The 15,254-nt window shown below is 39.2% G+C and overlaps 1 protein-coding gene across 1 annotated transcript in view; it reads left to right on the forward strand.

Annotated features, from left to right (window-relative positions):
* Window positions 1-15,254, forward strand: part of LOC119473740 (sodium channel protein type 8 subunit alpha-like) — a 106,690-nt gene that overhangs the window by 875 nt on the left and 90,561 nt on the right. The gene's annotated exons all lie outside the window — the stretch shown is intronic.

Genomic DNA, 15,254 nt, shown 5'->3' on the forward strand with positions numbered 1-15,254 from the left:
CGGGGCGCGCGCGCGGTGGCGCGCGGCGGGCGCGAGTCATCAATTATGCAAGGACTCTGGCAGCGCGGGGGGCGGGCGCGGGGAGCGCTCCAAGATGGCGCCCACCGCAGTCCCGCCCGCCGCAGCCCCGGCGCCTTTGCAGTCCGGCCGCGCCTCCCGGGCCCCGCGTTAGGGCCGCCGCTGCCTCCCTCGCCGCCGTCGCTGCCGTAAGTCGCCCCAGAGCCCCCGTCCTGGCGCTGTTTCCAGCCCGCAGGGTTTCCCTTCTCGCCTTGGGACCCTTGAACGGGGCTCGCCCATCTCCAGTCAGGGGCTTTGCCGCAGAGTGCGCGGCGGGGCTCGAGGGGCCGTGGAGCTGGGGTTCTGCCCTCCTTGTTTTGGACAGCTGTTTGGAAGTCTTGCTTCCTTCTACCGTGTGTACCGCGGGTCTCTTAGGAGAACTGAGGACCACCAGCCCCGACGCCGGGCACCCTGCCCTCTGCGTCTGGGCTACAGTGAGGGACACGGCTCGCCCTTGGTGCCCCTTCCATGGTGCAGCCCCTCCACCCCTCCCCCAGTGCCAGGGCAGAGTTGGGGCCCTTAGCCGGCTTGCACTGGGAAGGGCAGCGCTGTCGGGATCTTCCTACAGCAGCCCCTCTTCTCCTCCCCTCCCCCATGTCTTACTGCATCCTTCTCCCTCACTGGCTTCACATTGCTACCAACTCCAGAAGCCAAGGGCTCCTGGGTTCTTCCGGCAGCCAGCACTCCCGACTCCCGCTGTCCTTTACTGGGATGCGTTCGTTCTCCTCCCAACAGGGTGCTCTGGGGTTGTGTTGGGGGCTCCCGGGACCTTCCTCGGCAGGCTAGGATTCCTGCATTTGGGAGCATATCACTTTGAGAATACCCCCTTCCCCCACCCCACCCCCATCCCTACGCCACCCGATGCAGAGCTTGTTCCTCTCCTCTCCCTCCCCCACCTTACCATCAGCAGCAGCACCCTTGGCTTCTTGTTAGCGTTGGGGTACAGGACTGTTTGCCCAGCTCCTTGGGCTTGGACCCTCCTCTCTAGTTCTCACTTGGTACCTTGGGGCACCGCAAAGCCTCTGCATTTCTCCGGAGAGCTCGGCTCCATCCCCTCCGTTGCCAGCAGCAACCACCAGTGGAGACTTGCCGTTAACTTTCCCGGGGTTAGCCAGGACTGTCAGACCCTTTCAGGGGCCCCAGCTTCGAGTTGGGATGGAGTGGGAACCATTTTTCAGCCAGATAAATAGGATTCTTCATGCATTCCATCCGACTACTCCACCCTGTGCCCTCTTCCTCACTTACACTGCAGTTTTTGAAGCATGGGGGAATACATTTTATATCCGGAGATTCCAAGATTTCGCATCAGCGTTCATAATAAATGGATGTCATCTGTTTGGGGGAAGGGTAGAAGAAACTTTGGATTGCATCTGGCTAAATTTAGGGGGAGGGAGAAATAATTAGCATGGAGCAAGCTCTGCCACACGAGGAAAACTGCTTTTCATGCACAGTGGGCACTAGAGAGTCAGGGATGGAAGCAGGAAGTGTGGGTGGGGGCATTGGGGGTAAAGGGGGAAAGTGGTTTTTATACCTGGTTTCTCAAGTTTGAACCTGGAGAGCCTTTAGAGAGAGGTAGAAGTGTGTTAGGGCTGGGGGGTGTTTTAGCTTTCCAATGGAGATTTCGGGTGTGGTAGGTTTTTCACTGTCTCAAAATCCCTCTGTACTTCTCTTTTCTCCACGTGCATTAGAAGATGTGAAGGGGGGGTGTGCTTTTCTTCGTTTCTCAAAAAAAATTTTTTTTTGATTTGTAATGCAAATGGCTGAATAACATTACCACGCGGTACCGTCCTGGTAGAAATCTTGGGGGAATCAGACTTAAAATGCTGAATGCTTTGTAGCACATTACATATAACCTGGTTCTTGAAATACTGCAGCATTTTTCTTTGGAACTCATGACCCATAAGGCCTTCATTTCTCTCTGAAAGAGGATTTGATTGCTGGTTGGTGGGGTGGTGGTTGTGGGTAGCGATCCTTTGGTGTTCAGCACGCATTCCCTGTCCTAGAAATTGAGGTCCTCCCTGGAGAGGACTGTAAGCATGTTCTGTGTTCTCTGAACATCTGATTCAGGGTATATGCAAATGTTTTTCTGAGTAGAGCTGGTGGTGGGTATTGCAAAGTAGTTCATAATGATGCAGGTCAGTTGTTGGTTTCTTGGGTTCGATTTGAGCAGCTTTGGTTTTCATATAGGGTTTTGTCAACTTTTATCAAAACCTTTGGAGTGTTTTATTGTAAATTAATAAAGGATAATCAGGTGGAATACAGCGTCCTTAAAAACAACCATACGGTTGCTGTTGCTTTCCTTGTAGGACCCTTATCAAACCTTTCTCCTGGTCCAGCTTTGGGTTGCCTGTGTTTAGGCTTGTACTCGGGTTTCTTGCTGTGGTGCTGAAGGGACAGTTCCCTGACCAGTCCGGCAGCGGAGTGCACACACACGCTGGACATGATTGGGTTTTTCTTTGCTTTTTATTATCAGCAGGCTTTCCCGTGGATGTGTATGTACATGCGCAGCTGGGTTTGTACTTGAGGTTGAAGGCCTAGTTATCATATTTTATTACTCCCACATAACTCTTCATTTTGGCTGTCCCTCATGGAGACAATGTTTTACAGGCTGCAACAGATCCATATGTAAGCCATAAGTGACATTTTGCTGACTGCATTATTTCAGCACACTTAAGTCATTTCAAATAGCAAGCAACTGTTAATATTCTTGCTTTCCACAAGAAGTAATCTGATAGCTGGCAAAATTAAACTGGATCAGAAGAGCATCTTCTCTGGGTTGATTTGAATAGTGAACTGGGAAAGGCACTTGACACAGCAGAGGCCAGTGTGTAATTCACAGTATTACTAAAGTAAATTTGTCCAAAAAACTATTTTAAAATCATAAAATAGGAAGAAGGCCGTAAAATTCACCTTGTACCGCCTCCCACCCAATACGGGATTCTCCTTTATGGGAGGTCTTTGCTTTGAATACATCCATTGGTAGGGAACTTACTGCTACATAATGTAGCTCATTCCATTTGGATTCTACTGTGATCGAGGTATTTTAATCTTATTGAAAAGGTAACATACATAAAGTTGAAAGACATATAAATTGGGGCTATATCAGGGGCAAATGCCATTCTTGTGCTTATTTCCAAGAAAAGATTGAGAATCATTGTTCCATAGAGAATATATAAGAAACTTGGACTTACTTGAAAAGAATGCAAAAATAGAGACATGTCCACCTAACGCAAGAAAAACATTCTGTGAATGGAAAGAAAAATAATTATGTTTAATGTGCTGGCATTATGTAACAAATTGTTCTAGAAGGCACATGCTTGAGTTAATGAATATTCAATTCCTATGGATTATATCTAAGGATAATAAAGCTACACTATATAGCAAGTGTTAAAAATCCAAAGTTTATCCAGAGTTTGATCAGTTACCATAATTATAAAAACACAAACTTATTGCAGAAAAATTGTAATGTATGTAAAAACAGAGGGAAAAAGTCATCCTTAGTCTTACCATTCTTACCATCTTTGCTTTTACCATAAGCAAAACAATTATCTGTGTTTTATTATGTTTTTCCAGTCTTTTTTTTCCCCATAGAGAGGGAAAGAAGCACTTGTAAAGTTATCCAGAATGACAGTATTTTAAAACTGAGCCCTTTAAGCTCTCAATTTTATAATTCTCAAGCTAGTCAATTAGGGTCTTAAACAGATTGTCGCATTTCAATTTACATTTTTCTTAATCCTTTAGAAATTTTCCCCCAAAAAAATTTAATGTGAAAGAATTCACTCGTAGAATTGGAGTGCCATTAAAGTCTCTTTGTTTACATTTAGAACATTAACTGTGGAATAAAGAAACCTTTTCTTAATCAATGAATCAACAAGTAGTGTTCACTCTGCACCTACTATGTATAAGGCACCGTACTGGACACTAGTACAATGCTTCTCTAAGCTGGTGTGCACCAGCTTAAAATATAATACTGTGCTCAAAAACTGTGGCTGTTAAGGTGTCGAAGGAAACAGAACTTTTGCTATATAAGTTTATTACTTGCTGAAATGTATGGCAGTTTGTTAGGGCCAGCCAAGTGATTTAACCTAAAAAAGAGTAGTTTGTGCAAGAATGAGAAGTAAATGCAGGCAAAGAAAAGACAAAGGAGGTTTCTGGGGAAATTATCCCTTTGTGAAGTTATAGAGACACAGCCAGGACACATATTTAAGTACTGTGTTAGAGATTAAGGTGAAATGAAAACCCAAGAAGGTTGCTATAGTTACATCATTGAGAAGAAAATGTCAGAAGCAATATGGGCTTTGGAGTCAGACAAAACTAGATTCAAATCCCAACTCTGCAACGTATTAGTTTTGTGACCTTGGGCAAGTTATTTAATCTATTGGAGCTTCAGTGTTCCTCTCTATAAAAGTAGGAATAATAATACCTACGTGGCAGGGTGTTTATGGGGATTAAATGAACTCTCTATTTCCTTATGGTTTCTGACACATGGTGCTTAATATGTATTAGCCCCTTTTCCTTTAGGGATTCAGCAGCTTAATGTGTATTTATATATGTATTTGACATAGTATATATGTACTGTGTGGAATTTCAGTAGTCTGAAAAGCAGATGGTTGCTTTATCTTCAGTCTGGCATAGACGATAGAACCTGCAGGTACCCTGACTTGGATGGACATTGCTAAGAAAAGTTTTACTGTACAGTTGCTGTGCTGGCTTCCACCAACACAGTACAAATGTGATTACCAAAGTAACTCTTGCTTTGTCCATTCCCAAACTACATTTCAAATAGGGCTCTGTACCCAAAAGGAATGTTTTGGCACTTACCAGCTGGCAGGCAACTGGGCTGTTTTCAGCTGTAGCCTGGGATCGGAAGGTTAAATGGACTCACAGGTGAGGCCTGCCTTTATGCTGACTTGAGCTGGATTTTTACATTGTGGTAAGTGATTATGCATGTTTGGAGTTGGTTTTGTCTTCAGTGCCATTTTAGGTTTCTCCGCTGTGTAGTCTTTCAACTGCTTTATTTGAATGGGTCTTACAGGTGACCTGCCATCTTTGGTAAATGTTACTCTGTGTTTGTCTATTTATAAAAACTTTCAAAATCCTTCTATCAGCTGATTGAGCTAGGTAAGGCAAATATCCTACCCACTTTATAGTTGAAGAAACTGAGTATCCAAGAACTTAAGGAAGGAAGTTATCTAAGCTAAGGACTTTTAACTGGTGTAGTGGAGACTGGTGCCTAGGTTGGTTGACTCATGTTTAATGATTTTTTTCTATTAAATGGTATTATATTCTGATGTTCATATAACCAAGTAATGTGAACAATTTTGGTTTTATTTTAAGAAATTATCATTATCCTAGATAGCTAAACATATCTTAGTGAGTGAGCATAATGAAAGATTCTGGGATAGACAGAGGGAGGACAAAGGTACCTTTGAAGGAGAGCATTTTGGAAGCAGGAAGGATAAGGGGAAATTAACAGAAGATGTATCAATAAGTAGAATATGGATGAAAATAGGAGGTGCTGAAGTAACACACTGTGTTCCTTCTGCAGCTATCCTAGCTACTTTTACAAAGTTACTATCTTGGTGTCTGCTTACCTTTCTCCATGTCTCATGCATGTAAACACATATACTTGGCTATTCACGAAAGCTCTCACATTGCCAACCTAGCTTGTAACCAGGACTGTAGGGAATTTTGACCATCGTTACCTGGACTTCTTTGCTTATGCAAGGCTGAAACTGGTGTGACTCAGAGAAGAGAATATGCTGGGGATTGGTGATAGGTGCGGGCAGTGAGTTGGAATGAAAGAAGTTCTGGGAGGACTTTGGGCTAGAAGTACAAACTTGAAAGAGGATATAATAGTTAAGATTTTCCTTGGGTATATGGAGATGTGTCGTACTGAAGAGAATAGAATTAAATAAAAGCCAGAAGCCTAAGGGTCTAAGAGGTACTTTTAATTTGGTACTGAAGCTCTCTTGATCCTGGAAGGAGTTGATAGGGGTGGGTTGAATAAAATATGTGATGGAGAGGTTTGGATCATCTTATATTCACTATTGATGGTAGGCATCCGGTGTTCACTGGGCTTGTCCCAGGATCTGGAAATGGAAAGCACTGAACTCCCTCAAAAGGCACATTCACAGGCTCCTTTCAGATTCAGCTGACTAGTGCAGTTTTTGTGCTATAAAATTTTTTGGGTTCCTGGGGAGTAAGAACATTAGAGAAGTAGTGGATGCTTATTTATCCAGGGATGGATCATCAAGTTTGTGAATTATACAGTTATTTATTTTTCTCCTTTTTCCTCCCTTATGAGCATTTAACTGATCATTAGCATTTCTACCAGAGTGAACTTGGGAAGGGAGAAAAAGTCAAAATTAGAATGTTACTTTTACGTTTTAGATAATGATTGATAAAGGAAGAGGTAGCAACTACTTTGTCAATGAAAAAGCACCTCATATATTTCATCTATTCTTTTCTTCTTATTTTAATAGTATAGACAGTTGAAGGCTGAGCCTCTAAAAGTTTAATATTAACTGCAAGCTGGTAAATAGCATTTTTCTTTCACTTTACTGAGCAACAACCCTGTAAACAGGTAGGGCGCAATTTATTATATATTTAGCTCCTTGTTTCAGGAGTAATTCTTCAGTTAAGGATAACGCAACAGGCTTTTGTGTTACATTCACTACTGTCTTTCTGTCTTAGTAAGAAACTGAATGCTTTTAAATGAAAAAAAAATGATACGTTATTATTAAATTGCAGAAAAAAAATATCAAGCAGGTTGCAAATGAGACTGGTAGGGTATTCTCAGAGGTCAGAATACCCAGAAATCACATTTGCTACAGACTTCTCAATTGGATTTCCTATGCTTTGGTGAATACTATAAAGAGGCCTAATGCCTTGTTTGTAAGAAAGATGTCTTGAAGATAATTAGTCATTTTTTAAGATAAGTATTATGATAGAGAGGGAAGAAAGTGTTTGGAGTGAGTGTGACAAATCATCATAGGGAGAAAGCAAGAGAAGGTGAATGACAGAGTGACGATGGGCTAGGGGATTTGGATGTGAATGTGGGGAACTGCTCATATTTTAAGAGGAGGTATTCGCTCTCCTCCAGCAACTCTTTTGGGTACGCCTCCATATTACTGAACCAGATCCTTATCTGCTGGACAGGGCACAGAACCTTAGGAAGGTGGTTTTTGTTGTTTAGTTTTATTTTATCCTTAGTTCTGCTAGAACTTTGCTGCAGATTGCTTCCTTTATCTGATCTCTGCATTGAGAAAACTGGGGAATATTTTCTTGCTTTATGGAAAAAAAATGTAGTAATGTTCTTAAATGTTTCTTTCATTTCCTCTTGATTTTTAGTCATTTAATACAAAAACATTTTTTCAGGAGGCTCTGTTGACAGTATCTGTTCCATTCTACGTCTTGAAATATTTGCTTGAATATTTAACAGAGGCACAGAATTCAAAAATCAAAAAGTTCAAAGTTAAGTCTTCTTTTACTGTCTCCCAGTCATGCAGCATGCACTCCGTAATATCAACTACTAATTTCTCTTGTAATGTTTCCTACATATATACATGAACATATATGTATTATCTCCCCCTGCTCCTCACACAGTTATTTCCATTGTCTTTTAAGGAAGACTTAAAATAATTTGGGGATTTGGACTCTCATTTTAGATCAATTAATTACCCCTTTTTCTTAAGAAATATATCATCCCTCTATGTTTTATTTTTCTTAGCAAAATTTACATTCTAATTTCTTGGCTTATTTAATGTAAAAAGTTAGTTTGGGCTGAAGCAGCCATTTCTACTAACTACATTGCTTTTTAGGGTTTTCATAAGAATTAAAAATAAAAGTGTAGACGGAGACATAGCCATGAGAACTATTGGTTCATTGCTGTCTATGGGGAACTCTAAATCACCTGTCTTGACAACATCAGTCAACAAATATTTAATGAGTAGCAACTATGAGTAAGGTATTGCAGCAGGTATTGAGAGATATAAAAAAGATAGACCTTATGTTCTAGGGATTTATTTATTTTGTGAAATAAGTCAGAAACACAACATGTTAAATAAGAAAAGATTTTCATAATGATTGATGATTAAAAAATTGAAAAGAGTTTATTGCTAAATAAATGGTATAGTTAATAAATTGATTTTTCAGAAAAGAGAGAGTTTCAAGCTGGTATGACGAGAGACAGGTTGATGGAAGAAGTTTGATTTGAGCTGGGTTTTATAGAATGGTTGGGTAGAACAGTGTGAGCCAAAGTGAGGTGAAAATGTACAAAGTGTTTTGGAGGAGCAGTGGACAAACCATTGGGCTAGGGGAGAATTTCCCTGTGGCAGGTAAGCCTGCAAAGATAGGATAGAGTTAGCCAAATATGAAGGACTTTTTGAAATTTCATTCATGACATGGGGAATATAGAATTTAGGGAGTACAGAATGACAGATGATCAAAGCCATGCTGTAGTGTTTTAGGAATATTGGGCAGCAGTGTCTAATAGGATGGAATAGAGCAAGGGATGGACATCCACTTAGTTGGCCCTTTGATTTGTCTCAGTTGTGTAGCGATGAAGACTTGGACTAGTGTAATGGTGATAAGGATGGGAAGGAAGGAAAGTAAATATAATTTTGTATATATGTGTTACATGTATGTGTGTTTAACATTTTTCTAATGTAAGAAATAGTTTATAGAAAAACTCAGCAGAACTTAGTGAGTGACTTTACATGGGACAAAGGGGAGAGGGAATAAAGATTATTTTGCTGCTTTAAAGATAAGAGATAGAGAATTTCCTATTTTGAAAGTCTAGGGAAATATGTTCTGTAATACATGGTTGTCTGGTCCATAGCATTTTGGTTAACAAGCTCTCTCTATTTCTAATTTTCTAATTTTTCTCTGCAGAAGGTTTTCTTGAGCTTTTAATGTTATTTCTTGTAGGAAAACCTGAATCTTCTGAACTTTATTGTCTAAGCTCTCACAATAATCTTTGTGGGTCTCTACCCTTATTTTGGAGTTTTACATTCTATCCATTCATAGACACTTAACGTGTCATTTTCCTTGGCATTCTCAACTAACCTTCAGTTTGGAGGATAAGGGAACAAGAATTATGCACCTTTTTATAGACTTGGTAAATGACTCTTTTGTCCTTACCAAAACTCAGTTGATTTCATTTTTTGATCATTTGTTTATATTCCATGTGCTTCATTCATTACAGCCATAGTAATTGAAAATGCAGGCTGAGTTAAAGGTAGTAACTGAAATGATTCTAGTAGGTGAAAGCAGAGGGGAAAGAAAAGGACTTATTCAGCCAGTGATGTTGCTTTCTGTTTTAGGTACTGAATCTTAGGCTGTGGATGAAAGATGTCAGACTTGACTTGCATGATCTTCTTGGTATAACTGGGGTACAAGACAGCGGCCAGAGGGCCCTCATGTACAACTTCAGTATACAGTGGTAACTTAGAGCAAAGGCGGAGCTCAGGGAGCTTGGGTTCTGCTACTGCATTTTCTAATCAGAAATGATCTTTGAATAAGAAAATAAAGGGTTATTGGAATATCAGAACATGTACATCAAAATAATAGAATATACCAAGAGAAAAGAAAATCAGAAATTTAATGCAGTTAAAAAAAATCTCATTTAATTTGTTAAAATTTTCTTCTCACTACCCAAGTTACTGGGTTCTTGCAAATTCCATTCCGTTTACCACAGTTTGCACTCAAGACAGTTGGCAGAAGTCCCCATGGTTTGCTGTGGAATCAGTAGAGCAGGTACAGTTCATGTACAAGATGTTAATAAATTTAGCACTCTATTTAGGGATGCAAAGCACCTTTACGGTAATTCTATTAGGAGACTGCCTGTGCAATCCCATTCTAAGTGCATACCTTTCTCCTAGTTTGAATGCTCAAAGTAACAGTAATTAAGAACTGTTACATAATAGTCTCTTAGAAAGGCTTTCTTAAGGTAGCCTGGGATGAGGAAAGTCCCTAAAGACCACTTAACTGGATGATGGCAATCTGTTTTATTAATCTGGATGTTCTCATGCAAGTAATATTGTAGTAGATCTATAGATTTTTCTTATTTCTTAACCATCTTTTTGTTTGTAACATTTCTTCTTCCTTGTCTCTAGAAATGCAGGAGAGGGTTGTGTAAAACCTAAGAGGTTTTACTAAGTGCACAGACTGAATGATTAAGTAGTATACTAAGGGAACAGAATACAGTGATCATATGAATGTTTCACTTACCTAACAAGGGCTTTTTTTTTTTTTTTTCCTGACTCATACAGGAAACTCCAGCCATAAGTACCCAAGGGGTAAGACTTATTTTGGGATCTTAAGGCAGACTTCTGGCATTAGCAATTGCTCAAAAGCTTTATAGGTCAAAGAAAATAAATTCATCTTTGCGTTATGAGTGGATATCAAAGATTTGCTATTAATTAGTTATGAATGTTTTCCATCTTTAATTTTAATTAGATTAAAATTAAAGGCTGACCCTTGGGGACTGATGTGCTTTGTTCCTAGCCAGTTGCCTTGTCTTTCGCCTCGCATTTCTCCACAGGCTGCCTTGCTGGTTCCAGTGGCTAGGCACAGCAATCAAATGGGGATGTGACTTATATGCCCCACTTGGGCTCTACCCTGGAGCCCTACCTTTGCCAAGGGTGGTGCTCAGAGAAAGGTTGTTTTTCTTTTTTTAAAAAAAGAGCCATGCAGTTAATACTCAGTGCAATCTGTTATACAATCTCAAGGTAAAAAACTCATTCCCAGAAAGGAAGGAGCGTGTATGTTACTTTTCTAGCCAGGATTCTAGAACCATTAGCTCCTTATAGGCACTGCTTCTGTTTATATGCATATTGAGTTGTTAGGCCTTTCCAGTTTTGTTTTGTTTTTTCTTTCCATGATTTAATCTTAGAATCTAGAAAGAATTCTTATTTGTGGGAATTGAATACTGACTTTGGGAGCCTTAAGAAAAATCCAGTGTGGATCTGTAGAGCTCAGAGTATTGGTGCTCAGCAAAGGAATGATAAATGTTTGAGATTATGGATATACTAATTACCCTGATCTGATCACTATATATTACATGAATTGAAACATCATTGTGTACCCAATAAATAGGTACAGTTATTATGTGTTTATTAAAAATAAAGTGAAGGTAAAAATTTGAGAAAGCTTGTAACACAAAAGGCCAAACATTGTGTGATTCCACTTATGTGAGGTACCTAGAATAGTCAAATTCACAGACAGAAAGTAGAATAGTGGCTATTAAGGGTTGGAAGGAAGGGGTAATGGAGAGTTACCATTTAAGGAGTACTGAGTTTCAGCTCTAGAAGATGAGATTGTTCTGGAGATTTACTTTTTTTTTTTGAGATGGTGTTTCACTGTTGTCACCCAGGCTTAAGTGCAATGGCGCTATCTCGGCTAACCGTAACCTCTGCCTCCCAGGTTGAAGTGATTCTCCTGCCGCAGCCTCCCAAGTAGCTGGGACTACAGGTGTGTGCCACCACTCCTATCTAATTTTTTGTATTTTTAGTAGAGACAAGGTTTCACTGTGTTAGCCAGGATGGTCTCGATCTCCTGACCTTGTGATCCTCCCACCTCAACCTCCCAAAGTGCTGGGATTACAGGCGTGAGCCACCATGCCCAGCCTGTTCTGGAGATTTATAGTGATGATGGTTACACCACAATGCATGTACTTAATGTTACATACCTCTATACTTAGAAAATGGTTAAGATGGTAAATTTTATGTATATTTTACCACAATCAATCAATCAATCAATATAGAACAAAAAACAGAGTATGGCTGCTAGTCTGAATTTCAGACAAGAGGGTATATGGTGTTTTTATGGTCACAATTTAGGGACCAGAAACCCCGTGGTCTAGTGTGGCCTTGGGCCAATACACAGTGCCCTGGGACAAGCAGTGTACTCTTTTCTATTTGGAAACCTAAAGTGCTACTTCCTTCACAAGAATAAGCTCAACAGAACTAATATTGGAAAAGTTTTTGAAGTTCTAGCTCATGAATGGCAAATATTATTTTGCCTTTTTTTCTTTCTTTTTAATCTACCCAAGAGAGTATTTCATTTTTCCCTTTTAACATTTTAAACAGCTTTTGGTTATTTTTTCTTATTTTTAACATTTTACAAACGATAAAATTGAGACAAATCTTGGTGTACAGCTTGAATTTTTACATGTGTAGTATAGATTCATGTAGCCATGCCACAGTCAGGATACAGAACAGCTCCATTACCCCAAAGCTCTCCCTCTTGCCGCCCCTTTGCAGTCAAACTTTCCCTAACCTCCAGCCCCTGGAAACCTGAATGGTTCTCCGTTCCTGTGGTGTTGCCTTTTCCAGAATGTCATAAAAGTAGAATCATACTACAGTATGTAACCCTTTGAGACATATCTTTTGCTGAGTGTAATACCTTGGAGATTTAACCATGTTGTTGTATTTTTCAATTGTTCTTTTTTATTGCTGAGTAGTATTGTATGTAAGCGTTCCATTGTATATAACATTGTATATAACAGTCTGTTAAATCTTTTCATCTGTTGAAGAACATTTGGAATATGTCCAGTTTCTGGTGATTATGAATAGTGCTGCTGCAAACATTCATGTGAAGGTTTTTGTGTGACCCTACGTTTATATTTCTCAAAGCTGATCCCTAAGAGTAGGATTGCTGAGTAATACAGTAAGTGTACGTTTACCTTTGTAAGAAACTACCGAACTGTTTTCAGAGTGGTTATACCATTTCATATTCCCAATAGTGGTGTATGAGAGTTCAGCAGCGTATGTGAGTTCAGATGCTCTGTATCCTCATTAGCACTTGGTATTGTCAGGTTTAAACATTTTTTTTTATGTTAGCCATTTTAATAGATGTGTAGTGGTATCTCGTTGTGGTTTCAGTTTGCATTTCCGTGATGGCTGTTGGTGTCGAACATCTATTCACATGCCCATTTGCTCTCTGTGTATCTTTGTGAAGTGTCTATTGAAATCTTTTGCCCATTAAAAAAAAAATTGGATTCTTTGTATTCTTACAATGAGTTTTGAGATCTTTTCTTTTTAAAATTTTGTTTTTGAGATATAACTCTTTTATCAGATAACTTACATGTACATATTTTCTCCCGCTGCTTAGCTTAGCTTTTCTTAATAGTGTTTTTTGTAGAGCTAAAGGTTTAAATTTTGATTTAGTCCAATTTGTCAGATTTTTTTTTCATTTATGGATCATGTTTTTAATGTCATGTAAGAACTCTTTGTCAAATTCAAGATGTTCTTGATTTTCTGTTAAAAATTTTGGGTATTTTTACATTTTATCTTTAGATCTGTAATCCATTTGAGTTAATCTGTGTATTCTGTGTATTAGGTATGAGATTTAGGCCTAGGTTTATTTTTATTTTTTTACTAATAGATGTGCAGTTAACTCTTTGAGCACCATTCTTATTGAAAAGACTATTTTTCTCCTGAACTGATTTCGCACTTTTGTCAAAGGCCAATTGCCTATATTTATGTGGGTTTATTTCTGGGCTCTCTCTTCTGTTCCATCAATCTTTGTGTGTGTGCCCCTTCCTCAATACCGCACTGTCTCTTTTTTTTCCCTTTTTTTTTTTTAAGCTTTCATTTTAGGTTTGGGGGTACATGTACAGGTTTGTCATACAGATAAATTACATATCACAGGGGTTTGGCATACAGATTAATTTGTCATCCAGGTTATAAGCATAGTACCTGATGGGTGGTTTTTTGATCCTCACCCTCCTCCTAATGTCCATCCTCAAGTAGGCTCAGGTGTCTGTTGTTCCCCTCTTCATGTCCATATGTACTCAGAGTTTTAAATACAAGTTTTTCGTGTTTCTAATTTAGCTATTGTATTGTCATAGCTTTCTTTTTTTCCCATAAGTTATTGGGGTACAGGTGGTATTGGTTATGTAAGTTCTTTAGTGGTGATATGTGAGATTTTGGTGCACACATCACGCGAACAGTATACACTGCACCATATTTGTAGACTTTTGTCCCTCACCTTCTTGCCCAAAGTCTGTTGTATCATTCTTATGCCTTCACAACCTCATACGTTAGCTCCTACATATCAGTGAAAACATACAATGTTTGGTTTTCCATTCCTGAGTTACCTCACTTAGAATAATAGCCTCCAGTCTCATCCAGGTCGCTGCAAATGCTGTTAGTTCATTCCTTTTTATGGCTGAGTAGTATTCCATCATATATATTCCACAGTTTCTTTATCCACTCATTGATTGATGGGCATTTGGGTTGGTTCCACAGTTTTATAATTGTGAACTGTGCTGCTATAAACGTGTGTGCAAGTATCTTTTCCGTATAATGACTTCTTTTCCTCTGGGTAGATACCCAGTAGTGGGATTACTGGATCAAACGATAGTTCTTCTACTTTTAGTTATTTAAGAAATCTCCACATCGTTTTCCATAGAGGTTATATTAGTTTACATTTCCACCAGCAGTATAGAAGTGTTCTCTGATCACTGCATCTATACCAACATCTACTGTTTTTTGATTTTTTGATTATGGCCATTCTTTCAGGAGTAAGGTAGTATCACATTGTGATTTTGATTTGCATTTCTCTGATCATTAGTGATGTTGAGCATTTTTTCATATATTTGTTGGCTATTTGTATATCTTCTTTTGAGAATTTCCATTAATGTCCTTAGCCCACTTTTTGTTGAGATTGTTTTTTTCTTACTCATTTGTTTGAGTTCATTGTAGATTCTGGATATTAGTCCTTTGTCAGACATATAGACTGTCAAGATTTTCTCCTCTGTGAGTTGTCTGTTTACTCTGCTGACTGTTCCTTTTGCCGTTCAAAAGCTCTTTAGTTTTATTAAGTCCCAACTCCCAATTATTTATCTTTGTTTTTATTGCATTTGCTTTTGGGTTCTTGGCTGTGAAATCCTTGCCTAAGCCAATGTCTAGAAGGGTTTTTCCAATGTTATCTTCTAGAATTTTTATAGTTTCGGGTCTTAGATTTAAGTCCTTAATCCATCTTGAGTTGATTTTTGTATAAGGTGAAAGATGGGGGATCCAGTTTCATTCTCGTACATGTGCTAACCAATTATTCCAGCACCATTTGTTGAAAAGGGTGTCCTTTCCCCACTTCACATTTTTATTTCCTTTGTCGAAGATTAGTTGGCTGAAAGTATTTGGGTTTATTTCTGGGTTCTCTATTCTGTTCCATTGGTCTGTGTGCCTATT

Source organism: Cebus imitator, unplaced genomic scaffold (genome assembly GCF_001604975.1).
Source record: "Cebus imitator isolate Cc_AM_T3 unplaced genomic scaffold, Cebus_imitator-1.0 Scaffold181, whole genome shotgun sequence".
Classification (NCBI taxonomy): domain Eukaryota; kingdom Metazoa; phylum Chordata; class Mammalia; order Primates; family Cebidae; genus Cebus; species Cebus imitator.